The sequence below is a fragment of the Armigeres subalbatus genome, chromosome 3, assembly GCF_024139115.2.
Source record: "Armigeres subalbatus isolate Guangzhou_Male chromosome 3, GZ_Asu_2, whole genome shotgun sequence".
Lineage (NCBI taxonomy): Eukaryota > Metazoa > Arthropoda > Insecta > Diptera > Culicidae > Armigeres > Armigeres subalbatus.
Genome location: NC_085141.1, coordinates 425554506 through 425580217, shown reverse-complemented (window position 1 = coordinate 425580217; position 25712 = coordinate 425554506). Strand labels below are relative to the sequence as shown.

The window sequence follows — 25712 nt, the reverse complement described above, 5'->3', positions numbered from 1 at the left end:
ACTAGATTTTGATTAATATAAACGACTCTGATAATTATCTTTTCCATTTGGGCTGTCAAAATATAAAAATTTTCACTTTTTGGGTCAGTGCACAGGTAAAAAGTGAGGTTACGCGACGCCACTGCTAAATGATAATGAAATGATAAGTTCAATCCCTGCCCAGCATACCGACATTCGACCGTATTCCACTTGACTTGTACAATACAGTGTCGTTCATTGTGCATATAACATTCGTCGTATTTAAATAATGACATGTAGCTTCAAAAAGGCAGCAACATAACATTCTGAAGGTACTCCAAATGAGTAATTTTGTGTTTCTGGAATTAGTTAGTTAGTTACAACATTTTAGGAAACATTCCATGATATAAACAAGCTACCTTGACAGTAAATGCCTTATCTGGCTCTACTTGTTTGACGAAAATTATCAAACTACAAAACATTCTAACTAATAAGTTATAAGGAATGCTGAACTGCAAAAGTCAGTTTCAAAATTATCCAATTTTTACAAAATTTTCGATAATCGTATAACAATTATTTATGTTTGCAGCGATGCGTGTAATTCCATCTAACTATATATTGTACAATATGTTTTATTTCATAAACATATATCATAAACGATACAACTTAGCAGATAAAGCCATCGGCGCTTTTTTATACGTCACGTGACGTAAAAAGACTTTCAAGCATTATTGTCATCCAAAAGTAAACCTATAAGAAGGCACTCTTAGAAACCTAAAGAACAAAGTAGATGTTTTGCATCTTCAGGATTTGCCTTTAAAAAATGTTCCATTCCAGGTCATCCAAGAATTCCTTCGAGTCTACACGCCTAACCAAGACCTTAAGATTTACACACATAACCAAAGGGCTGATATCTCTTTTAAAAATTTGATCATTTTCTATTAGATCCATTAATTTGATGATTAAATCAAATTGGATACACTGAGCAAAAAAAAAAAAATAACACCACCTTCACTAATATTTACAGAAATTATGAACAGATGATGGTAATTTCAGTTCAGAGTGTAAGCACATTCTGTTTCACAACTTTTCAGTGTATTACATTAATATTAATGCGAACCATTTACATTTGATGATGATGATGATGATGATACTACCATCTATTGTAGCAAGGCACCTGCCGATAGCACTGACCATATCTGACAAACGATTTGATCATGATTATACTATTGTTTGTATTTCATCAAACTCATATATGAAGAACCGAAAATGGATGGGGTGGTTCCATAAGCAAAGACGCTTATGCGAATCCACGGGATGAATAGAGAATCTCCTTCCAGAAGAAAGTTCGCACATACACTAATACAATCTAGCCCTCGTTTTTCAGATTGACCCAATAGATGGGGAGAAGAGCCCGCCCTTTATCCACCAGATGTTAACAATAGGAAGTTGGCGATTCCACTCTTCATCAAACTCCTGTATGAAGGGCCAAAAATGGGTGGGGTGGTTCCATAAGCAGAGACACTTATGCTAATCCACGGGATGAATAGAGAATCTCCTTCCAGAAGAAAGTTAGTACATACAAAAAAATAATCTAGCCTTCGTTTCCCAGGACCATTTACATTTAAGCTGGAAAGTTCATGAAAAAAGGTGAGAAATAAAAATACATAGCTCCACTTTGGAAAAAAATATACAAAATTATTGTTTCGCTTTGATGTCCTTTACTATGCTTTACTGCAAATCAGTATCACTTTTCCGAGATCCCTTTGATCGTACGCCAATGATTGGGATTTTGATCAGATGGTAGCCATTAGCTTCAGCACGAACCATTTGTCAATGATTTCAGCTACATTTTCGATCTTTTTTACAAAGTTAAGACGGAGTCCACTCCCTAATATGCTTTCACAAATGTGCCTTTGTCAAAGCACAAAAAGTTATAATAGGAATTTCCTGGGAATGATTTAGAGAATCCATCTCCTTGAGTATGGATTCGACTCTTTTTGCTTTGTACCAGATTACCGTGTCCATCGCGTAATACACTGATATCAAAACCGGCCAAAATATTACTGGGTTATGATGCTTTCGGATAATGGACAGTAACCGCCGCTACAAGAATTCCTAAACATCATCTGTTATTGCATCGATCGCTGCAAATGGATTTGAGAGAATTCCAATACTTTACCAATACGAATCATGTTGAACTGGTCCCGTGGAAGCATTTTATAACCGAACTTCCCTCATGGTTTATCATCATCATCACCTTGCATAACGATCTTCCACACAAAAGTTTATCGTATAACTTATGGGCCCAAATTCTGACATATGCAGCATAACATATTCACTTATTTTGTTTTCTTCGATTTTATCAGATTTTTCCAAATCTTGAACAGAAGTTGAAAGAACCATTTTTACGAGAAAAGATTGAAATATTTTCCGATCGAGCATATGGCTCATAGGGACCGATTTACGTTCAGATATTTTCATGCCCGCCTTGCTTCCGAATCACATTCCAAACTGCTCCGATGCTCTTATCTTATATTCTCGCCATTTGACTCAGTGAATGTGGGAATAGTGCATCATTCGTGCAAAGTCTGTTTCGCATTCCCATAACAACTTAACCAAATGGCACTTATGAATCATAGAGCGACAGATTATAACGTAAACAATGATGCTTTGTGGTTACCTGCCATTTAAAATTTATCTGAAAATAATAGGACGGCATCAAAATCGTGCTTATACTTTCTGGGACACCCTATATAATAATTCTGATCGATATTTATTTCGAATTTGCTAACATAGAAAGTAAAGTTGTATGCAAAAAGTGATGAAACAGAGCATTGTTTTAACCCATTAAAATAGATAGTGAAAATTAAATCACACGATGATTATTCTTCCATTTACTTCCACTATTCACTTTTTATGTATCAACAAACAGATACGTATTTCGTTTCCTACTTGGAAACTTCTTCAGTGTTTTGTTATCGACACTGAATAAGTTTCCAAGTACACCCAACCAGGGGATGGCAGATTTTAATACAGTTCTGCATAAGAACCTTACAGCAACTGTATAATAATTGGGTATATACAATTCTGTAAGCTTTTTATACAAATATTGTATTAAAATAATACAGATTTGTATTATTTTAATACAATATTTGTATAAAAAGCTCACAGAATTGTATATGCCCAGATTTTATACAATAATTGTCAGATTTGTTTTTTGGGTGTAGGAAACGAAATACGTATCTGTTTGTTGATACATAAAAAGTGAATAGTGGAAGTAAATGGAAGAATAATAGTCTTTTAAACCTTGTAGCATTTCCCCTAAGACGCTCTAAAATAATTAATCACACGATGATGCTTGTCTACTTTTTTAGTGAAATCGGACCTAAAAGCTTCCGATCACACACCGTAGTCGAACGATTATAGGAAAATTTTAATAATAATTTTAATAATTTTAATCCTTAATAATTTTAAGGAAACAGTGAACTAAACGAGAAAATCATACCAAAGTCGTACAAAATTTCAATATTGAATGACAACAAGATATGTGAGCCTAATTCTGGAGAGCAAAGAAAACTTGAAGTGACGGGGAATGCCCTGGCGAGAAAAACATAATAGCCTCAATTTTGATTAGATGTACATTACCTACAGAAACGAATTGATGAATGTACTTCCTTCGGTCGAAAAGTGTAATCTTGATGGTCTTAATGCTTGACAAAAACTATTTGGGCGATCTGCACCAGAAACTGGTTCTCAAAATTAGCCGATAACTTGGTGATGACGTAATGATGATTATGAGGGTTTTGTAGAATCTGGGTAAATATTTTATTGGTGTGAGTATCGACGAGGATTAAGTCAGAGGATCACACCGCAACCCTAGAGATAAGCCTAAACGAATACGGCGAGTCATGGGCCCATAACTAACTTTCCAGCTTGATAATGCAACGACTTACAAATTTGAAGTGACTAAAACATGTTTTTAGAGAAAGATATAGAAAGTTTTGAGAGATTAGCCTGTTCTCCGGGCTCTTATTCTATAGAACCCCTTGGTTTATTCTTGCACGTTATTTTTATAAAAAAAAAGTAAACGTTTCGACAACGTACATGTGATAATATTTTGTTTTCGTCAATGCTAGGAGCATTTCGAGCCAAACACCCTTATAGTAATGGTTCTGTCCATAAAATAACGATTTTTTAAAGTTATTCTAGAGAATGACTCGTACTGTCATTACAAAGTTCATGTCACGTATTTTAAAATGGTTTTTGCTAAAATAAATAGCAAACCCCTTATTTTTTAAGTGTTACTTTTTATTTCACATCTTTTTTCATGAATTTTTCAGCTTAAATGTAAATGGTGTGTATGCCTATAATAACAGTTACAGAACAGCTACATACTCATGCAATGGCGGGCATAGAAAAGCTTTCAATTAATAATTGAAGAAATGCTAATGTAAGTTGAAAAGCAGGCCAAGTTCCGGTTGGAATGTAGAGTCATTGAAGAAGAAGACGTAAACAGTCGAAAATGCAGATTTACTCAATTTTCTATTCCACACTGCTGGTAAGTGGTTTCAGTTCGACTGGGACATTTGTTCCATAGATGCATTCTAAACACGAGAACGCGTGTTCGTGCTCAAAACGTTCTGAACACAGCACACTGTTCAAGAGCACTGATCTACCATAGCAACTTGTATCCTAGGAAAACACATTCAAGCAACGGCAGGCTACACATTTTTCGTCCTATGCCTGTATGTTTTTGCATAGTTTCAAATCTAGGGAACCTTCGTTACCATGATCGTTTTGCTTGCGTACCAACCCAGTGCACACTGAACTGTGTTCAGATTTCAAAATTATGAACACCAAGGCACGCTCTTGGCTCATGTTCTGTTCAGGATAAGCTGATAAGTTCAGTTTGAACTCTTAGAATCAGTCAACAGATGATCATTTGATAAAACACAGACGTAACCAAAGGGCTGTTATCTTTTTTAGAAAATGGTTAATGCCCCATTTTGCCTATTTAACCAAATTTGATACGCCTCCAATAGCTGTTCCTTTCCAGGTGATTCAAGAATTCCCTGGAGTCTGGGCCTTAATGTCTACACTCGTCACTGGAGGGCATATATATTTTTTAAATGGTTCCTGCTCTATTTCATCCATAAAATCGAATTGAATACGCCTTCAATCACCCTGAGTTTCAAGTCATTCAAGAACTCTTGGAATGCTTGGATGGTCTCTGGACTGGAACATGCATTCGATTCAAATTCAATTTAGTTCAAATGATCTCTAAGAGCTAGCATGTTTGATTTCTGAAATGAGCAAATAGATCTTTCTTAACGCTTTTTGACCGTAAGGTCTGTACTCCAATTCTTGGAGTTCTTGGATGGCCTGGAATGGAACACATATTGAAGGCATGCCCAATTTGATTAAAGAATTGCTAGAAATATTGATGTTTGGACCGGTGGAACCATATCAAGAATAGCTATTGTTGTCACCGAAACTCTTAGAGCGATCCCGAACCAATTTAAAACACAGGTGATTTGTGGGATATACTTTAGCTGTAAGTTTATTGGGTTAGAATACAAATGAGACTGCATTAATTGATTGTTACTTACAAATTTTCAGTATTTTCAGTACAAATTCTTCCCTGATCGAGTCTCCCAAATATAGGTTATACAATTGCTAGAATAACAAATTTTGCATGATAGCTTTAAGTATAATGTTATTTGTATATAAATTCATACCACTTACTATTAATTTTAGATGTATATAGATTTAGGTAGGATTAATACAATAAAATAGGCTGATTTTAGCACTTTTAGAAATTATCGCACTTCAATGCACATTGAGCCACATACCAATTTATTTATTTTTCTTGTCATCACCTATTTCTCCCTCTCCACCGTACGGCGAAAGTTGTCATAAATCGGTACGTTGCAGCTTTTATCGTATCGTAGTTGGCGTTAGGTAAACTCCACCGCGAGGTGGCTTTCGTCGTCACAGCTATAGATGACAGTTTATGCGTGGAAGTCTTAAAGCCTAAACTCCAGGGAACTCTTGGAAGACCTAGAACATGTGATAATAACATATGACGAATTTCGCGCCAACTCGACCAGCAGCGGTTGGCAGCACCATCTCAGAATCGAATGAAATTTGGTGGGCAGAAAGATATGGTATTTCTAAGCCACTCTTCATACTTTTTTTTAAATTGTCAAGAGTGACATTTGATGAGGGCCTAGTTTTTTTTCATTGATTTTTTTTAAATCGATGTAGCTCTAAAAGACAAGACAAAATTTGTTTAGGAAGCAATTTAGCATAATCTAACATTAATGTGGACCAACATTTGAAAAGGACGTATATTTTCCTAGATTTCTTATATAAATGTTACACACAAATGATCAGATTTACAAAATTGTGATGTTTGATGTTGTAAATTTGTCTAAATTGTAAAATCTGAAACATAAAAGAGCATTTCGTTCACCGAGAAAATAAATCAATGGATGTAAAGATTAAAATTGGTATAGCAAAAAAAAAATTGAAGGTTGAATTTTTTTATCAGATAAACATTTTGATTCCAAACGATGAAGCGGATAAACGGATAAACACACATTCACAAATACGCTTTCCTTCACTCTGCGTATATCCGTGCGTATATCCCAGCGAATTTATTTTTTCAATAATTGATGCCGATACACCTTTCAGTTTTCTGAAGCGAGTGCAATTTGGATTTCCAATATTTGCACAACATTTTTGGAATTTATTGGCACTTGATTTATCCATTTTGAATTTTAAACGTAATAAAACTTCACAACTGATATAGTTTCATTGACAATAGTCTTTTTATAGCAAGACTTTCAAAACTATATAGTTTATATACAGGTTCTGATGGGTAGTCAGACGTCATTTAATTCAATAAAACAAACGCTGAGAAGAACAATGCCTGGGTACAATTAAATATATTTAATAATCATAAATATATTTTTGTGAACACAATTGTTTTAAAGTTATTTCGATACAAAAAGTCAAAGAAAATATAAACCCTTTTCAAATGTTGGTCCACATTAATGTTAGATTATGCTAAATTGCTTCCTAAACAAATTTGTTTACGTCCAAAATGTGTCGTTGGTTGATGATAGGCTGCTGAACCTATAATTGGCACTGTAAGCATAAAACACGCTGATGAATTTTCACTCAATATGAACATGAAAAATGTTTTTGTTCTAAAAATTTTTTTCCTTGAATCACACGAACATCATTCCCAGAAAAGTTAGATAATTAAAATGCCTATCTGCAGAAAAAATTTCATCGATTTCTGAGATAAGGTTTTTTTTGTAATATCGATTTTAATTTTTAAAACTATTTTTTTTCAGTGTAGAAATCGTTTTTTTTTTATATTTTTCCAAAAAACTTCAGGGAATTTCACGACAGTCCACCATATAACACTTTTGTAATTTTCTTGTAATCTTGTCTTGTCTTGTAATTTTGAAACCTTCTTTCAATAAGCTAAAAAACCTTCTTTCGAGAGGCTCGAAAGCCTCCTTTCAAAAGGCTCAGAAGCTTCTTTTCAAGACGCTCGGAAGCCTTCTTTCAATAGACTCGGAAGTCTCTTTTCAAGAGGCTCGGAAGCCTCCTTTCAAGAGGCTCGGAAACCTTCTTTCAAGAGGCTCGGAAGCCTCCTTTCAAGAAGCTTGGAAGCCTCCTTTCAAGAGGCTCGGAAGCCTCCTTTCAAGAGGCTCGGAAGCCTCCTTTCAAGAGGCTCGGAAGCCTCCTTTCAAGAGGCTCGGAAGCCTCCTTTCAAGAGGCTCGGAAGCCTCCTTTCAAGGGGCTCGGAAACCTTCTTTTCCAGAGGCTCGGAAGCCTCCTTTCAAGAGGCTTGGAAGCCTCCTTAAAAGAGGCCCGGAAGCCTCCTTTCAAGAGGCTCGAAAGCCTCCTTTCAAGAGGCTCGGAAGCCTCCTTTCAAGAGGCTCGAAAGCCTCTTTAAAAGAGGTTCGAAAGCCTCCTTAAAAGAGGCTCGAAAGCCTCCTTAAAAGAGGCTCGAAAGCCTCCTTAAAAGAGGCTCGAAAGCCTCCTTTCAAGAGGCTCGAAAGCCTCCTTTCAAGAGGCTCGAAAGCCTCCTTTCAAGAGGTTCGAAAGCCTCCTATCAAGAGGCTCGAAAGCCTCCTATCAAGAGGCTCGGAAGCCTCCTTTCAAGAGGCTCGAAAATTTCATTTCAAGAAGCTCGAAAGCCTCCTTTCAAGAGGCTCGGAAACCTTCTTTCAAGTGGATCAGAAGCCTCCTCTAAAGAGGCTTGGAAGCCTCCTTCCAAGAGCCTCAGAAGCCTCCTTCCAAGAAACTCATAAGCCTTCTTTCAAGAAGTTCGGAAGCCCCCTTTCAATAGGCTCTGAAGGCTCCTTTCAACAGGCACGGAAACCTCCTTTCAAGGGGATCGGAAACCTCCTTTCAAGAAGCTTGAAAAACTCCTTTCGAGAGCCAGGAAGCCCTCCTTTCAAGAGCCTGGAAAGCATCCTTTCGAGAGGCCCGGCATCTTATTTGCAGGAGGCTCGAATGCCACTAAAAGTTCTAAAAAATCTTGTAGGAAGCATGATGTATGCACTTAATTTGAATTTGGTATTTTCACAGATTAATAGAAATTTCAAACAACAGGAATTGAACCCACGACCTCCTGCTTATTCCAGTTGGAATGTAAGGCCATTGAAAAAGAAGAAGAAGATATTGTTGTTGTAATTGCAATTACGGAATTAAGATGACCAAGCCCACCCCTAAACAAAATCTTTCACCTTTTTCATCATTTCTCCATTATTGGGCACGGAAACAAAAAGAATACATCAAATTCATCGTATTATATTGCTTGGGGAAAAAGGTCCTGAAAAAGTTAAGGAGTGAGAAGGGGACTACAAAGGATCTTCGTTAAGTCCTTTCAAATATCCATGAATTAGTTTGAGAATGATAAGAGAAGGAATAGGTGGTTAAATATAACCAATTTTCATGTGACGTACACTCAAGCAACAATTCTTACCAATGTGTTTATAAAAAATGTACGAGTCATGGAATTCCTAAAATAGTAATTTTGATTTACTAATATTTCATTCGTTCGTTAAAATGTTTGAGATATAATTTTGAAAATTGGCTGTCACACCAAAAGAATAATACTTTTTGCCGAAATTATCTCAATTGTGTCCAAGTAGATATAAAGTTGTAATTACCTTTCCTACTTATCAAATGGCAAAATCAATGATATAGAGACAACGTATCTGTTTTATGTGCAATATAATATACAGGATTCTGTTTTTAATGTTGGTCGTGTGACTTCAATTTGTCACCGAAGTCGGCAACATGTTAAAAAAAATCCTAAATAATTCTAAGAAAAATCACATGGTAATTAATATGCGTTAAACATTTAGGATGAGTGCAAAATTGAGAAAAGGAAAATCGTGTAAAAACAGAATCCAGTGTAATATAATAGTTCGCCTCCCAAATTTGGCCAACTATTCCATGGCAATCTAACAATTTGGCTAGCACCGGATGTGAAGATGGTAGCACATACAGCCAAGCATCCCAGTTCACAATTCACCACAACATCCGCATCGGGCAGCACCACTCACTAGTGGCTAGAACTGTTTCATAACACTTTATCGATTGTTGCTGCTGCTGCTGCTCGATTTTTGTTTTCTCCAAAGTACGGTGGAAACTATCAACTATTACTAAAAGTATACTGTAGACAGAAACAAACTGCATCGAATTTCAGAAGAAAAAAAGATGGTAGCCGAAGTCCGTCTGCTGAAGGTGAAACGAACTCCGGGCGGTGTAAACCGGTTTGCAATATTCTATCATCGACGTGCAGAAATAACTTGAATCCTAATCAAGATTCCATATAATCAAGCGGAAACCTGGGCGGAGGAGTTGTGCGAATCGCGGGAAGAAAGGAAGCGAAAAAAAACGTGTCATACTCAATGCTGAACATGGTCATCGTAGGGCTGCTGGTGGTGGTCGTTGTGTTTGACGTTGTAGTGGACGTGAAGGACTCCGTAAACCACACACGCGTTCTGTTGTCACGGATCGGGTCGATGTTTGGAGGCTAATGGACGATTCCGCGAGTAGTGCGAGAGCGCGTGAGATAGAGACAGTGTGAGGCGACAGAGAAAATCGATTTTTCAATAATTATGTAAAATCTGCACAATGTGTGCCGCCTTTCGAAGTGTAGTGGGTGGTAGATTGTCGTGATCCGGCGATGGAACCAGGAGACGTCGAGAGAACAAGAGCAAAATTGTGCCATTTAAGCTGTTTGAGAATGAGGACATACATGTCAGAGAGTGTTGTCCGGAGAAGACGAGCATAATGTGTGACACGCTATTTGATTGAAGGGAAAACTACATAGTCGACCTTTCAGCCTTGGGAGTCACGATAAGGGACAGTGTTTTTATTTGACTAGTTGGAAGTGGATGGTAACGGACATTCTTACCTTGGGTATCTGCCGACCTGGAGCTAGATGATTACTTGCGTTTTTCTTTTCTCGCGGTTTCCGTCCTAATCCATCCAGAGGAAGGAGAACATCGGTGCTGATGCTTAGCGTTTTCCACGGTCGATTTTTCCACTCGCTTAATTCTTTCGCACGAGAGTCACTTCTCTCACTTACTCACTGGTCTTTGCTCACAGTTTTTGCGCGCTCTAATGTTCTCTTTTAATGGGATCTCGACTGGGGGTTCAGATGGGGAAATTTTCTGATACTATTTTTCGACTTTCCTTCGCAATGAAAGTTCACACTAGAGGAGATTTCCCGCTGATCCTAGAGCGCTGAAGAAGCAGCCAAGAACACACTGACCGCAACTGATCGGGGCTTCATGGATCGCAGGTCGAGGCCACCTCTCGTCGAGCTTGCCGACTGTCAAATGGGAGCCATTTGAGAAAAGTGGAGCGTTTTCTTTTGGGGAGCTCAAACAGCAACCGACACACTACAGACTCGTCACAACTGGCTGTCACTGGGGGCCTGAGTCTGAGTGGCCAATACGTGGAGGATGGGAGCGATCGACCGTCGATGTGAGGAAAAATTCGCTCTGTAGAAGAAGTTGGGAGAGTGAAAATATAACAACTTATTACATAATTTTCCTCCAATTCGAGCACAGACACTGTGACACTGTGGGTTTTTCGCGATTTTCGCTATCTTTTCCTTTGCTTCGTTTCTTCCTCTTGATGTTTCTCGTTTTCGGTCAATTTTATTTCAAGTCACACAACACTCTATGCTTTTGAATTCCGCTAAGAACTTTTCAAGCACAGGGAAAATCCGTCCTATAGAGGTGAAAAACAGGCACAGCTAGAAAATTATTCCCTGTAGAAGGAAAATACCCAATTGGTGCAACACTCCTGTCTCACAGTTCACTACAGCACTAGACTGGCATTCAAGAATGTCTCGCGCACTAACAGAAATCGATCTGTTCAGCAAATGCACCGTTCCGATTCCAATTTCAGAGAAAATGGTTATTCTGTATACGTCCCACACTTGCACGGAAAATACAGCAAAATTTTCATATTATATCACACACCAGCACTCGCGAATGGCCAGCCAGCCGCCAGTCAGCCAGCTTTTCAAGCAGCGAGTGCTCTATGTGGGGAGTTTTTCTTCCCTCCTACTGAAACGGGAAGCGAGAGTTATTAACTCATTTATTGATCACTGAAAAATTGCATACACACATATCACCAGAATTTCACCCAAAAGAAAAAATAGCTTCCAAAACGGATATAACCTTTCCCGAGCACCAAGCGACAATTAAAACAGCAAATCGATTCCAGGGCAGCTTCAGCGGAGCCCTTTTTCGTCCAGAATAGAGCACTTGGTCACCAGTTTTTCTTTCCTGGAAAATTTGTCAGCACCACCAGGTCGAGAAAGGGGAAAAATTTTCCTCCTCGGCGTACACTCAATGCCAATGGACAGAACTCGACTGCGAAAGGTTTTTCCTTCCGTTCGTACCGTAGGTTGGAAAATCTCTCCCCAACGCTCACGATGCTTTCCACCGTGCTCACGCGCGCTCTTGTCAGAAAATCCTTGTAAGTGCTAACTGTGGAAATTCAATCTCACCCCAGTTTTTCGCCGACCGCCAGGCAAAAGAGTTTCTTGCTCCCACATGTTATTCGTATCCCTTCCACCAACGGAACGGAGAGAAATGTCAAATTGACAGCGAAAACTGTCAAACCTTCTTTTCACACTTTTCACGCATTTTATCCTGATTTTTACGTACTTTGTACATGAATGCATGTGTTTGTAGCTACATATTTTCTCTGGTATCCATTTTTCACCTCCCGAAACACTAGCGAATCATCACCGAAAAACCACACAGAACACTCCTAAGATCAAATAAATAATATGAAAATCAAGATTCAAGAGACATATTCGCACCTTCTGTTCCTGCGACGAAGCTCTGGTCAACAGCTGCGTTCAAATGCTGATATGCTGCTCTCGTATAGGTACCTGTAAAGGTACAACACACATCGATAAGTTGATATAGTTTTAAAAGCATAACATTTAAAAGTAGCATAAAAACCGTTAGCATCTCAGATTAGAAATTTGATTAGTAATTAGGTAATGATATAAAAGTCAGTCATTGCACAGTGTTTTAATTCATCGTTTCCACAATCGAAATACAAACACTCAAAAAATTATTGATTAGAGATATAAATATTTAGGAGCGTATCTTTTGATAAACATAGTTTGATGATTAATCTCCCTAAAAGTGAGGTGAGAAAATTATATTTTCATCAGATATATGGACACGTGCTTCAGCAAAGTTGTAGCAAATACTATTACGAAAAACTTTGCTGGACTTGCCGAGTCTATATAACACACTTACATATATTATAGGTTTTAAGTGAAAACCCATATAAAATTATATTTTTCATTTATTTTTTCAACTCTTTCCAATGATTTTTCACATTTTCCGTTTGTTCTATAAACTGAAAGTCGCTTTTTTAACTAATGTTATTTGCTAATTATCTAATACATTCATTCATCTCTTATACTATGTTCGCACTAGACACATTCCAGCGTAACGCGACACCATGAGGAGCCGACTTTTAGCGAGAAATTAGGTCTGCATTCGAAAATTAGCCTCGGGGATATATGATTAAACAGGTGTAAAATTATCCTCACTAAATTTTCTTTCTGATAGAATATTCATTTTGAGATTTTTCGCTTTGAATATGATAAATATAGCGCGCTGCATTTCGTAACGCGACACCATCGCTGAATTGCACTTTTTCGCATTTTGAAATGCAATTGCGTTTTTCAGCTCTGGTATACGGTTTGGAGTCTCGATTTATTCTAAGCTTTTCTCGTATACATCAACAGAAATGAGGCTGTGAATTAAAATCGCAGGAAAAAACGGAAATTATAATGAAAATAATTGAATTGATATGAACACCGCCGCGTTACGCTGATCGACAAACAGTCTCCTGCAAATGGTGTCGCGTTACGCAAACGTGTTTATCGTTGATAGAATACGTAATTTCAGCCGATTTCGATGCGACATGTTATATTCGACACAGAATATTATCACATTATCTATCGTTGAATGTAGTTCGAGTTGGTGGTTACGATCTGGAGTTTCAGTTATTAAAGTTTGAGGGACTAACCGGCACAAATATAGAACTGAACCAATTCTTTTCGTATCACATATTCAGTTTTAGAAACAAATCAAATGGTAATGGGTTTTCCTATTTTTATATTAGTCACACCCAAGTATGACCCGGATCGGTTTTTAAGTACGTGGTCAGACGATCGATCCCCCTAGAAGTGAGTTTTTTTACACTGAAAAATTCTATATTGCCTTTTTTCTACGTTAACCATTTTGAAAGGTGATGATGGCTCAAGAAGCTCAGCAATGTTGAAGAGGAATATTTCTGTCGTTTTTTATTCTACGTTTCTACTGGAACGTTGTCTGTTTTCAACTTTTTATTTATTTCCGAAAAGATTGGAATACGTCTCATGTCTCAACCAATGTTTATCACAAGAACGTATGCGTCGTGCCCTGAGTGCACTACTTTTAACTACATTTTCAATCTTTACGCTATCATCAACACTACTCAGAAAATAAATACTCAATTTTAAAAATAGTGTTTATATCCTGGTGTAAAATAATTGTCTTATTATTGTATATTCATTCAGGTCAAAGCGAAGTTCATTAGGATGCCTTTATTAACGAACCAGCCCAATGCTGGTTCATCTCGATTAACATAAAATGGAAATATTTTTTTTTTAATTTATCACTCAGCAACTCTCTGTTAACCTTTTTCGATAGGCCCTTATTCTTGCATTGGTTTGTTGAAGTTTTTTGCCTGACGCTATTCATTATATTTTCGACTACCGGTGACCAACACTCTTAAATTATTTCACCGATATTGACTGTGAAAATCTCTGTTAAAGTTCTTAAGATGAAATATCGACTAAATTGACGTATGTTCACGGCATCTTCTTTGAGCGCTGACATACTCGGCTGTGACGATCTTGGTCAAAGAATAAAAAATGCCGAGCTAGTGAGAACGAACGAAAGGAAAATTAACTAAAATATTAAAAATCATCAAATTAAATGGAGAAAAGAAAACACGAGTCTTTCGGTTCCTCAAAGCTAAAAATATGTTTAAAAATCAAGATAAAACTTGTATTAAAAAACATAACTGCGGCTCCGTAACGCTTCACGTCAGATGAGCCTTTCAAATAAACGAACCATTGAAAAAAATATAATCATACTTGGCATCCACAAACAAGTTTGACGGTTCGTGACATGGTAGAAGGAAACCGTGTTCGTCAGCAATCTGTTAGTTACGTTTACTCATATGAGTGGCATGGTAGTACTAGTAGTAAAATTCTTCTTTATTTACACATTTTTTGTTCTACAATTATTTTTAACATGTGCAGTTATCCGCCGACTTGGCCCTCCAACTTCAATTTTAATTATTATTATTATTATTATTATTTTTATGTTTCTACTTAATTTTTAAAATATAATGTATCATGACGGCCTTCAGGAGGCGCTAGTGTGTTTTTTAAAATTTGATAACCTAACTACTATGTACACTAATATTTACAATAAAAATTTGATAACATAGATTGGAACTAGCGCCCTAAGCGCTTGTTGGTCCGAGTGCAAGCAACGGACCCTAAACTTTTCTTTACACTCACCAAAGCGTTCATGTAAGGTTTTTATTCCGGCCAGACGGTGGACCTCGGATGTTCTTGTCCTGGGAGGGGTGTTGAGGATCATCCTCAGGAATTTGTTTTGGGCCCGTTGAAGTTTGAGGTGGTGGGTTTTAGCGCAGCTCTCCCAGACCGGCATGCCGTATTCGATCACAGGGAGGATGATTTGCTTGTAGACAGCAAGCTTATTTTTCAGGGACAATGACGACCGGCGGTTGATCAAAGGGTACAGTAGTTTCAACAAGACGTTACACTTTGTCACCGTTTTGTCAACCTGCTGCCTGAAAATAAGCTTGCTGTCGAGGGTCAAGCCAAGGTAGTCGGCCTCATTGGCCCATTCCACAGTCGTGCCATTGAGGATGATTTTACAGTCCCCAGGCGGAATGAGTGGCATGGTGATATTGCGTGGAAAAGAGAGAGGATTAAAAAAGCCGCACAGTTTATTCGAAAAAAAAACTCAGCTTCGCGTGACTTATTAACGGATGACCCCAAAGGGGACACCAAACACCAAACATTTGTAATTTCCCACCACTCCGTAACATTTTTGTATGGTAACCTATTTTTTGTAGTATGGAGAGTTACCAAATGACACACCCCGTTACACCCTCAATTTTGTTACGCTATTCATGTACAAGCCCTAAATTACTTGAAAGAAACCATTGTGATACTGTATCAATAAACCGAAAGCATTTTATCCCTTATTACAGAAGCACATTCAATTCGCGTAACGCAACACCATATTTTTGTACCTAGTGTAACTTCATGGAAAATGGTCCAATTTTGGATCTTAATACACGAAAAGAAAGCTCTTGACGAGTACTAAGAGAATCCGAAATATTACTTTTCCAATGTTTATAACTTTTGTCTAGTATCAATTATACGACTATTTTCGTAACGCGACACCATTTCAATGTCACTGTTTTTAAAGTACAAATATTTCATGTAAACTAAAACTTTCGAAGCAATACAACGTGCACACAAAAAGATCATTAAAAACTGTATTTAATTACGTATTCATCAATACATTTTCACCCAAATAGGTGCTCTATCATTTGTAAACAAAAATGATTAAGGAGTCTTTTTTTATACTAAAAGTCTGCTACTTTGATTGGCTATTAAACAATGTTCCCAAAACATTTTTCAGTGGAAGAAATGTTTTTCTTGTAATTCAATATGTATGTTTTCCTGTCCTATAGATATTGGATCCTAATTTTTAGTTTGAAATGTTGGTCCCTTGGTGTAGAAGTGCGTGGATTGTGTCACTAGGGCTTTGTAACATGTTATTCGGCTATCTTGATGAGCTTTCTTTTGTCGATAATTTGAGTAACATGTTATTCAGGCTGTAGTGCAAACATAGTATTAGACTAGGTCTTCCGTTTTTAGTTATTATTCATCCATATCAATTGCCTCTGGCAGTTAGGATTTTTCCTCTGGTTGAATTGAACCATGTAGGAATTACAATGTTTTAAACTTAAACTAAACTTAACCTAATTTATACTAAGGGTACAAGGAGCTAATCGTTGCAATTGAAGATTGTCTAAAATTGGAAATTATTTTGTTGGACATTTGTTGCAATGTTTCATTTTCATTTATTTAGTTAACATCTAAACAGATAACACTGAATCAACAATTTGACGCCACAATGCACGGTTCGAGGCCGCATCTCTCCATCCTCGGATACGCCCCACGCTCGCCAAGTCGTTCTGCACCTGGTCTGTACATCTCGCTCGCTGCGCTCCACGCCGTCTCGTACCTGCCGGATCGGAAGCGAACACCATCTTTGCAGGGTTGCTGTCCGGCATTCTTGCAACATGTCCTGCCCATCGTACCTTTCCGGCTTTAGCTACCTTCTGGATACTGGGTTCGCCGTAGAGTTGGGCGAGCTCATGGTTCATTCTTCGCCGCCACACACCGTCTTCTTGCACACCGCCAAAGATGGTCCTAAGCACCCGTCTCTCGAATACTCCGAGTGCTTGCAAGTCCTCCTCGAGCATTGTCCATGTTTCATGTCCGTAGAGGACAACCGGTCTTATGAGCGTCTTGTACATGACACATTTGGTGCGGTGGCGAATCTTTTTCGACCGCAGTTTCTTCTGGAGCCCGTAGTAGGCCCGACTTCCACAGATGATGCGCCTTCGTATTTCACGACTAACGTTGTTGCAATGTCTCAATATTAGAAATTCTATGAAGTTCATTGGTACTGTACCACGGAGGCAACTTCAGAATCATTTTCAAAATTTGCAGCAACTAGTCCATATTGGCACAGCATACAACATGGTTGGTCTAAACATTTGTTTGCAAAACAAAAGTTTATTCCGAAGACAAAATTTTAATTTTCTGTTTATAAGTGGATAAAAACACTTAATATATTTGTTACATTTGGCTTGAATGCCTACAATGCACAGTGTCTTATTTCGTCATTTTCATGATCGAAATACAAAAGCTCGAAAAGTGTTGATTTTGGATATATGGTTTGTTCACAGAAGTTTCAAGATATTTAGGAGCGCATATTTCGATAAAAAACATTTCGATGATTAATCCCCCTAAAAGTGAGTTGAGAAAATTATTTTTCCACCAGAATGAGATAGACACGTAGTGTCTTCCGCAAAGTTGTAGCAAATGTTAATACGAGCAACTTTGCTGAACATCCCGAGTTTTTATCTCTCTTTTATATAACAAACCATAGTTGTTTTATATAAAAACCCCTTTAAAAACTTATTTTTCATTCTAACTTTTTCCAATGATTTTTCCCATTTTCCGTCTCTTCTACAAAGTTGTTAAACAAGCAAAATTACATGTTTTTGCTTAACATTGTAACATTTCATCTTACATACAACAAAAGTTATCTTTGAATTATACATATTTTAAGAGGTATTTCCACTTGTGATTACTCCCTTAATTGCAAAAAGTCGCAAATTTCTTTACGATATGCTGAAAATCGCTTATTTCATTTTTCTACTGACATTGAACACTTTTGTCGACAAGAGTCTTCTCAGATGCTGTGTTACTTGTAAACCTATGAAAAATCATAATATTTGAATAACTTTTGTTTTATAAGAGATAGAAAGTTACAATGTTCAGCAAAAACATGTAATTTTGCTGGTTTCACAACTTTTTAGAAGAGACGGAAAATGTGAAAAATTATTAGAGTTAGTTTAAGTTAAGAGAATGATTTTAAGAGGATTTCCACATAAACCATGTTAAGTTTGTTATATCAAAAAAAATAGAAACTGATATATATTATTATATTTATATAAGAATTCATAAAAAATATAATTCAAAGAATTCAAATTTCTGTAAGTATTCGTGTGATGTCGAAAATACAATAAATGTACACAGCACACATGCCGAAGCGTTTCAATTTGATTAAAACAGCAGAAACATCTGCTGCAGATAAATTTTTGGACAAACGAGGAACTGACGCATTGATCACTGAGATCGTTGGATCCCGCTGTATCAAAAGCCCGAAGTTGGCCAAAAAGTCGAAGGAAGTTGCTTACAGAAGATACTAAACTATTTTAGTGAAAGTGTGAAAGCGATGACAAAGAGAACAACAAACACAAATCCAGTTGCATTTGGAAACAACTTTTCCTTTGGTCATTTAAAAAAAAAACTTTGCATTTCACGTTATAACAAATGCTACTAAAAACAAATGCGGCGATGAAGCTGAGTTTCTATATTTTTTACACCTGTGTTCAGAATAATAGCAGCGGAAGCCGTTTTTCATACAAAACGGTCAACTTTGACAAGCTGTAACTTTGTACCCCGATGACCGATTGAGCTGAAATTTTGGCAGTGAACTACAAATATTATGAAATTTACACATACTACGTATAATTTTTTTAGAATGACGCGTTAAAAAATTACGCACTAGGTCAAATTGTTCCAAATAATAGCAGTGCAATGCAATGTGATTTTTAAAAGTTAATTTTTGATCTAGCAGAAGTCCTAAATATTTAGCTTCGCTAGACCAATAATTGGAACCCCATTCACCACAAATGAAGTAGGGCTCTTGCTGATTGGAACCATATATGGAGATTTGGAATCGGACCAGAATCAAGTGAGATGTGGCCATTTTTTTATAATCGGTTCCGATCGATACTTATCAAAGGGGTCAGGCCACAACTTCGTTTAAATCTCGCGTTTTGATAGATCGTCCACTATGATTTTATTCCAGAAGGCTTCTAATGTGTCAATAATGAAAAACCAATTGAATAAATGGATCCTGGAGTCCCTGGGATGTCCCCGGGGAACCCGTGGAAGAGGACATTTTAGTTTTACCACCAAAACCAGTCGTTCGACGGCTCTTTTTTCATGGTTTTCGATCAGGAAGCGAAGTATGAATATAAAATGGTCCATTGACGGCTCTGACCGCTTTCAGCACCTACGGATTGGCCCCGGGGAACCTGTGGAAGGGGACATTTTAGTTTTAGCACCAACACCAGTCATTCGAAGGCTTTTTTTCATGGTTTTCGATCAAGAAGCGAAGTATGAATATAAAATGGTCAATTGACGGTTCTGACCGCTTCCAGGATTGGCCCCGGGGAACTTGTGGAAGGGGACATTTTAGTTTTGGTACCAAAACCAGTCATTCGAAATTTTTTTTTCATGGTTTTCGATCAGGAAGCAAAGTATGAATATAAAATGGTCCATTGACGGCTCTGACCGCTTCCAGGATCTACGGATTGGCCTCGGGGAACCTGTGGAAGGGAACATTTTAGTTTTAGCACCAAAACCAGTCATTCGATGGCTCTTCTTTCATGGATTCCGATCAGGAAGCGAAATTTGAATTTAAATTGACCATTGACGGCTCTGATCGCTTCCAGGACCTACTCATTGCCCCCAAGGAACCTGTGAATGAGGATATTTTAGTTTTAGCACTAAAACCAGCCATTCGATTTTAGATCAGGAAGCGAAGTATGAATATAAAATGGTCCACTGACGACTCTCACTGCTTCCAGGACCCACGGATTGCCCCTGGGGAGTCTGTGGAAGGGGAAATTTTATTTTAAGCATCATAACCAGTCATTCGACGGCTATTTTCTAATGGTTTCGATTAGGAATCGAGAAATTAATATAAAAGGGACCATTGGGCTCTGACCGCTTTCTGGACCTACAGATTGGCCCAGGGAACCTGTGGAAGGGGACTTTTGAGTTTTAGCACCTAAACTAGTCATACAACGATTCTTTTTTCATGGCTTTGGATCAGGAAGCGAAGTATGAAGTAGGCAGTAATAAAACTGAAAAAAATGATTCGGGTAATATAATATCACATGACAGTATGTGGGAAAATTATAAGCGAGTTTTGGAAGCATTCGGGAAAATTTTCCCTTTTTTGCAAGTAAGTGGAAAATAATATCTAAATCAAATCAAATCAGGTAAGTCAGAAGTGAAAATGTTATACAATATGGGCCCCAGTATGCCTTGGGAAACAACAGCTCTTCCAGGTCATCTATCAGATTTAGAATTCTGATAGTTTAATAATATACAGAGGAAAATTAAAATTCATCAATTTTACAATCAAACCTTCATGCCAAACGCTGTTAACACACACTAAGGTTAATGCATTATATTTCTGTCTCTGTCCATGGACCAGGTACCCCCGGGGAAGTAGCCACTTATCGATCCGAATCAAACAACGTCATGCGACGTATCAAACTTTATGATTTTACAATACCAGTTCCCTGCTGTTTTCTTTTATAATAATTTCTTTATGTGTGTATTTGGTTGTGCCTCGAACCAGGTGCTCTGGTGGTCACTCACTTATCGTTTTCCGAGGAAGTTCCAATGAGTTTACCGACGAGATTCCAATAATTTCTCAAGGGATATACAAAGAATTTCCCGAGAAAGTTCAAAGAAAATTCTGTATTTCCCGTAGATATTCCGAAGCATTCCCGGGGAAATTCTCAATGAAAGTTCTGAAAAACTTCCTGATGTAATTTCAAAGATTTCCCGAGAAAATTGCGAAGAATTGCTCAAAATAATTTCGTGAAATGTCTGGAGGAAATTCCTTAGTATTTCCCGAGAGATTTCCATAAAACAACTTGGAAAAATTCTTAGAATAATGAGAATAATGAGAAACCAGTAACCAGCTAATAATCTATTCACTAGTTCAGTTTATCCATTCATACTGGTCAATCACGGAGTAGCGTCTACGAAATGTACTGTCATCATGCTAAAGCTCAAGTTCAGTTTATTCATTCATTTATTTAGACTGCCTTTCCAGCTTTCGCTATGTTCAGGATACTGAAGCCTCATAGCGCATCTTCTTTCGATATTTCTTTCGTAGGACAGTTTGCATGGTTTTCTCGTTTCGAGTCGAGGTACGCAACCCTTGGTTTGCCATGAAGTTGAGCGAGCTTGTGGTTCATCCTTCGCCGCCACATACCGTCCTCTTGCACACCGCCAAAGATGGTCCTAAGCACCCTACTCTCAAATAGTCCGAACTGCAAGTCTTCTCTAAGCGTGATCCAAGTTTCATGTCCGTATGAGCGTTCTGTACATAGTACATTTGGTGCGGGCGTGAATGTTTTTTTACCGCAGTTTCTTCTGGTGCCCCATAGTAGACCTTCGTATTTCACGACTGACATTATTATCAGCCGTTAGCAAGGATTTCATCGTAATTCTGCATCCCAGGCGGGCCCTGTCGGTTCCTTCCACTAGCATGTACTTTGAGGCATTCACCAACAGTCCAACTTTTGTTGCTTCACGTTTCAGGCGGGTGTACAGTTCTGCCACCTTTGTAAATGTTTGTCCGACAATGTCCGTATCATCCGCAAAACAAATGAAGTGACTGGATTTGCTGAAAATCGTACCCCGGCTGTTACACCAGGCCCTCCGCGATGTTGAACAACAGGCACAAAGATTCAACGTCTTGTCATCGTATTCAGTGGGATTCGAAAGAACTGGAGTTTTCGCACGAAATCTTACACAGTTTTGAAACCATCCACCGTTGCTTTGATCAGTCCTGTAAGCTTCCCAAGAAAGATGTTTTCGTCCATAATTTTCTATAGCTCCACGCGGTCTATGCTGTCGTATGCCGCCTTGAAATCAATAACAAAGATGGTGCCAAAAGATGATAATTGCCAGGACTCATTGAATGTCAAAAAGATGCTAATACAAATATGTGACCTAGGATTATTGAACATTTTCGAATTTGAACTGTCCAAGTTATCACTTTCCCCAGGGCAACTAGTCCGGATCAACAAGATGCACACTGATTGAAAATATACCAAATTGCCAGCAACAATTACACAATTATGAAGTTTGATGGCTCGCATGAAATTGTTTGATTCGGATCAATAAGTGGCCACATTTCCCAGGTCACCTATACCGGAACATGTACAATCGGACACAGATAAATAATATTCTACAAAATTGCCAGCAGTGAACTGGTATTGAAAAATCATGAAGATTGATACGTCGCAGAGAAAAGGATTTTTTTTCCATGCCAAATTAATCAATTACCCCAACGGAATCCGGAATATCTCCGGAACCATGAACCGAAAACTATATGAATTTCTGGATCCAACAATACCAGAATCATGAAAATCGGTGAATATTTGACCAAGTTAGAGTAGATTGAAATAAAAAAAATGTTAAAAAAATAGGTCGGTACAGTAAAAGTTAATTTTATTTTGCAAATCTCGCCAAATTACTTTCACCGCGGGATCGCGAGTTCTTTGGTATTGCCTTCGCCTCACATTTTTAAGACGTATCAGTAGCTGAAGATCGTCGTCAATAATAATGGAGTTTGGAAATGGAAATGGAGTTTCACATTTAGGAACTGCAATGCCTCTGGCTTCGACAATTAAATTTGTCAAAGATACGAGAGCATTATCAATATCACTTTTGGTATCGAGAGGAATATCAACATAAAAATTCCTATCAATATACGTTTTATATGAATCCTAATCAGCTCTATGATAATTAAAAGTAGAGCTGATTGGATTATGAATGGCTTCTTGTGAGATTTCAAACGTCACAGGAAGGTGATCAGAGTCAAAGTTAGCATGAGTTACCAATTGGCCACACAGCTGACTTGAATCCGTTAAAACTAAATCAATTGTAGAAGTATTACGATTGGAAGAAACACAAGTGGGTCCATTGGGATATTGGATAGTATAATATCCCGCAGAACAATCTTCAAATAAAATTTTACCATTGGAATTCCTTTGAGCATTATTCCATGAACAGTGTTTGAAGTCATATAGGCAGCAAATAGGCAGCGATAAATAAAAATTGTCCAAAATTTGTATCAACAGAAACTCCCAAGGTTTCGAAAACTTTGGTTTCAAACGAAGAATATAATTTATGTTTGAAACGTCTAATAATGACAATGGCGACCCCACCACAGGCACTGTCAAAACGATCATTTCGGTAAATAAAATAATTTGGATCTCTTTTGATAAGACCAGGTTTTAAATATGTATCAGTTATAATGGCAATGTTCACATTATGAACTGATAGGAAGTTGAATAACTCATCTTCCTTACCCTTTAAAGAGCGGGCATTCCAATTTAAAACTTTTAAAGAATTATTTGGATCCATTAAAACGAAGTAAATTTTTCATATTATTTAGTTTACTTAATTGTTAGAGTGAATTAAAAAAAATCTTCAGAAATACCATTCTGGGAAATACCAGAACGAGATTTCTTTTTCATCTTAATTACTTGGACAGGTGAAAATCCAAGTAATTGAGAAATTTCAGTTTTAATCTCATCCAGTGATTCATCATCACTGGGGAGACCTTTCAAGACGACTTTGAACAATCGCTCAGTTTTGTCATCGTATGTGAAGAATTTATGGCGCTTCTCAGTTAAATACTGAAGAAGACGTTTGCGATCGTCAAAGGATGCAAAACGCGGCAGTCACCCTTCCTAGCAATCTGAAATGAAACCTTGATCCCCTGAAGGTTACTCAAGATTTCATTCCGAAAGCCAGAAAACTCGGCAACAGATACCACACACTCTAACTTTCACCTACTCAGTGACTGAGTAAAATTGTATTGCCATCTTTTTTCTTCCCACGGAAATTTTACTCAATTTCCGTCAAAAGCGGGATTACTCATAGATTTGAGTTGTCCTGCTTTTGACGGAAATTGAGTAAAATTTCCGTGGGATAGAAAGAGAGAGCGCAACAATTTTACTCAGTCACTGAGTAGGTGAAAGTTAGCGTGCAATTGGCGGTACCCGTTGTTTCTTCGCACGAATCGAATCACCTGGGTTGATTTTGAGGTTGATTCGATTTGGTCAATTTCACCATTAATCAAATCGAACTGATTGCTCAGTTCGATAGGAGAAGAAATAATGTCAACGTTAGAGTTAGAAGGAATATCTGAGCTCTCCAGCTCCCTTCTATTTTTTCCGCGCTTTGTCAGGACGGTCTTGAAACCTTGTTTCTTAGAAGGAAGTGGAGAATTCAGAGACTCACCCTTCCTCTTGTTTTTATTAATGCTCATTGCTGAGCGTGGAGACGTGACCTTCTAAAAGGTTTTTTCCTAGAACGGTGTCCCTGCAGGATGACCACCGCTTGTCGGAATTTTACTTCCGCAAACGGGTCCAATGTAAAACGAAGGCACGGGTCCAACAAATATCGTAACGGGATCAGTAGGTACAAATAGCGCTGAGAAGCACTGTTGAAATTAAAATAGCCTCGGGTAGTTTCAAACACTTCCTTCAGATGCGGTCTTTTGCGCCTTTCGTTCATTCTGCCTTCCGTCTTCCGCCTTCCTTCATCTCTTGATGAACGTTTATATCAGCACAGAATTATTTAACGAATAAAAAATCGATCAACTCAACATTTTGAAAGAAAATTTCTGAAGATCCAATACATTCATTGAGAAAATCATCTGTATACCATATGGACAACTAACGGGGAATACCCCCTCTATAGAAGTTCAACCCGTTTCGGTCTGACCTAGAAATCAAAATTGAAATAACCCGTGTAGGCTCATTTTTCGTCCGATTGCCATGAAATTTTCAGGGAAAAAGCGTCATCATGTCAATTTTTTGGTACAAGACTTGATTTGAACATGGTGCCAATCCGGCCGGATTTATTAAGGGGGGGTCCTGGGTCAGATGCAGTCAAAAACGGGTCATTTTTTTAAAACCATTGATAAATGAACGAAAGTGAGCAGAATGCTGATGCAAACGTGGTCAATCATCATTGACCAGCATCAGAAGTTAGTTTTGATACATTTAAATCACCAGGACATGGTTCCGGATGTTCCGGGAACCTGGTTCCCTGGGGTATCCCTAGGGTGGTGGACACTTTTCAAGTGGACACAACCCAGTCTTGCGACATATCAAACTTCATGGTTTTGGAAGAGAATGCTAATAGATGAGTTTTTGGGAGGTTTTGGACATATTGGCCACATCCGGAAGTGTTCCCGGGAGCCTGGGGTTGCATTGTGCATCTCGATTCGAACGTAATTATATCGAGTCGAACATGTTTGGCATTACGACTTTCGATTCGATCTCGAAATCGACTCATCGTTCGAGTATGCTCGAGGAGGTACAAGAATAACGAGATGTTTTGGCATTATGGAGACTCGATAGCACACTGAAAAACGACT

At 37.9% G+C, this 25712-nt stretch overlaps 1 protein-coding gene across 27 annotated transcripts in view; it reads right to left on the bottom strand.

Annotated features, from left to right (window-relative positions):
* Nucleotides 1–25712, bottom strand: part of LOC134227416 (plasma membrane calcium-transporting ATPase 1) — a 239585-nt gene that overhangs the window by 204474 nt on the left and 9399 nt on the right. For 17 of the 27 annotated variants that reach the window (XR_009983669.1, XR_009983670.1, XM_062708895.1 and 14 more), the window contains exons 2-3: nt 12344–12415; nt 10415–11006 (exon numbers count right to left, since the gene is read on the bottom strand). The exons of 5 other annotated variants lie outside the window; for them this stretch is intronic. The gene's annotated coding sequence lies outside the window, so the exon portion shown is untranslated. The remainder of the gene's footprint in view (nt 1–10414; nt 11007–12343; nt 12416–25712) is intronic. 5 more of the 27 variants (XM_062708874.1, XM_062708876.1, XM_062708878.1 and 2 more) reach the window with 2 other exon arrangements.